Here is a 3,215-nt window from a genome sequence, read left to right on the forward strand (position 1 = left end):
CCGGCTGCCGCCCCAGCCCGCGCCCCCCGCCCCCGGAAGCGCTTCTCGGCCCCGCCCCCTCAGCGCCGGCGCTTCCGGGCAGGCGCGGACTGGGGTGCTGGCGACACGGGACGGGTCTCTCTCCGGGACTCCGAGTCTGGGATCCCGCTCGGGCTGTGTCCGGGAGTCCCGCCGCGGACGAATGGACGAGCGGCGGCCTTGGTCCCGACTCCGGGAGGGAACGGCGGCAGCTCCGCGCACCACGGCCTCCCGCCCGCCTTCTCCTCGGCGCCCCCTGCTGGCGGGAGGAGGGCTGCTCCGCGGGGCGCGCCCGGGGCTCCCGGAGCGGAATGGGTGAGAGGCCAGGACCTTCGACCTGCCATCACCCGGGGCCTGCACCCACCGTGCGTCCAGCCCTCCGCTTCCGAGACCCTCTCTCTCACAGCCCTTCGGATGCCTGCCCCTCACCCAGGCTGCACAGCAGTTACCTGTGCGGTGGTTACCTTGCCGGACCGGGTCACCTAACTTAGGACCTTGGGCAGATTCCCTCTCCCTCAAAGCCGAGATAAAAATAACGAACTTGGGGATGTGAAACTCCTGTCACAGACCAAGTCTCAAAAAAAATGTGCATTTCCAGATCCTTGGAGACACCCAATCTTGACACTCGAGTTGGGGTGGGAGCCTCGCTCAGCATTTTCCTCTCTGTTTCAGGCGAATTTAACACCCTTTGAAGGTGTTATGAAATAACACAGGTGTTATGTTAGGTGAAATGTAAACACCCTTTACATTTTGGTGGACTCCTGCGAAGTTGTGGCAGAAGTTTATTTTCCTTTTTCTGACTGTGTAATAAAAATAAACTAGGAGTCAAAGATACCAGCTCCTCTTCAAGTTAGAAAGCTGAGACTTCCTGATGTTACCTCATCCTCCGCAAGTGGGAACTCTCCAGGCTCCGTCCAGTAGCCACCTTCCAATAACAAGGGCCACCTTTTGTTGGACACTGGGCAGGGCGCTGTGTAGACACTTTATAGACATGACCTCCTTTAATACACAGCCCCAGGACTGTTAATATCCCCATTTTATCAAGGAGTGAACTGAGGTTCAGAGAAGTTAAGTGTCATCTAAAGTCACACAGCTAAATGGCAGACTTGGGAGGAGCTCCCTTGTCTGTCTGACTCCAGACAGGAACTTTTTGTGGCAATGGAATATTCCGAACAGAACTTTAGGTAACCTAACTGCAGGCACCTGGGCAGAGTCTCACTCTCTAATTACTATTCTTCTTGAGCTATTTCCTTGAGATCTGCCCCCAAGAGTGAAGTCTGTGAACCCAAAGGCATAGGAAGACATCGATCGTCTTGTCAGGCCAGGTTTCCTCAGGACCACTGGGCTGATTCACACCCCACATGAGTGAGTTCCTGTTTCTCCACAGACCAGCTGTGGGTTTCATCATTTTAACTGATTTTTGCTAAGTTTATTGGTAAGAATTGGGGTCTTCTTGGCTGTAATAATCGTATTTGCGTGTCATTAAGGATTATAAAGACTGAAATGTTCCTTAGTATTTAAACTTTGTGCCACGTGTCTCAAAGTTATTAGCCATCCGTCCATTGGACACTGGGTATTTCCCTCATAGCTTTATATTTATTCCCCCACCTCACTGGGTCACTCAACTCATATATTTTTCCAGTGCCCTGCTTTTGTTGTCATTTAGCTGATTATGTGTCATAATCTCTACTAACTTATTTTAGTTAGAAAAGTGTCACTTCACAATTAGGGTGCATGTGTTTGTGTTTTCCCATGATGTTTGTGGCATTTTTAAATGATTTAACTTTGCCTATTTGAAATCGAAAAGAGTCTAGAGGGTGATGTATGGGCCTCATTCCAGTTACCCAGTTTCCCTAGCAGTATTTATGAAATGATAAAAGTCACATTTCATCCAGGCAAAGAGGGGTTTTGCCATAATGGAGGTATGCAACATTGGCGTCTGGTGTTAGCCAATATCTGTGTTCTGCCTTCTCTTCTTCCAAGGCACATGGCCAAACACATCTTCCAGCCTCCCCTCCATGTCATGTGTTAATTGAGATAGTGTAGAAGTGCTTGTAAAAGTTAATTCCTTCTCCCTCCTTTCCTCTTCTTCCCTTTCTTGGACAGACAGGGCCCAAATCTCCACTTCTTATCTATTCCAGATTCCTGAGCACTTAGAGAGTCAAGATAGCCAGGTTATCTGATCCCAGCCTCTCCTTCTTCTGGCTTCCACAAGGGGACCCTTTCTGCCAAAGCTCAGGTCCACTTTGAAATCCCCAGAGTCTGGCAAAGCTTATTGTCTGTTGGCACCTGTCAGAGTTTTGACACACATAAGTCACGAATATCCTTTAAACAAAAAAATTATATTATCTGGGATTTCCTCACTCTTGCTCCCCTCACCAGGACCCACTGGTGTGCCCCTTCCACTTGTCTCACTACCTGAGTAGTTTGGGGCCAGCAGGGGGAGTCAGCCTCTCCAAACAGTCCCAAGCTGTCCAGCGACTTCTATTATAGAATATCCTAGTGGTTCAGGTTTCCACCTGGCCAACTCTGCAGAGTAGAGTAGGTGTTCCACCCAGTCCGGGAAGGGCAGTCTTCCTGGGAGACTCTCTGGTCCTCACTGCCTGTGTGATGGGAGCCTTTCTTCTTCATCTGTTAAATGGCAATTAGGCTGAGGGGTGAGATTTGTGGCCTCCCCTCCCACAGCCAAGGGTGGGCAGTAGAGTGCTATGGCTAAGCAGTGAGGCGGATCCGGGTCCCCGTCCCCACTCAGCCTCACAAGGTGGTCTGCCGTAACTCAGCCTCACAAGGGCTCCGTGATCTGAAGTGGGGCCAGGCACTCGCCCTGCTGAGCTCTGGCCTCCTCATCTGTATAGAGGGTGATGACACCGACCTCAGTGGTAAATATGACCATAATAGAGCACGGCACACACAATAATTATTCTTGGTCAGCAAGAAAGCAAGGGAGGAAAGATGGCTTCAAGAGCCTCCACCCATTTTCGTGAAGCCTTTTCTCACTTCCTGGAGAGAGAGATGGCTCTTTCCTGTCCTCCTGTCTCACCTGCTCAGCCTCTCGGTGGGCCTGGCTTGCCTCTGATCTGAGCCCTGCTGGTACCCACTGGGCTCAGGTGTTGCCTCTGGAGTCCTTCCTGACTCACTTTCTTCCTGATCTGCTCTCTCCTGGTTTCCTGCTGATTCTCCAATACCACCCCTGTAAT

The sequence above is a fragment of the Mesoplodon mirus genome (assembly GCF_964341445.2).
Source record: "Mesoplodon mirus genome assembly, chromosome: 1".
Classification (NCBI taxonomy): Eukaryota; Metazoa; Chordata; class Mammalia; order Artiodactyla; family Ziphiidae; genus Mesoplodon; species Mesoplodon mirus.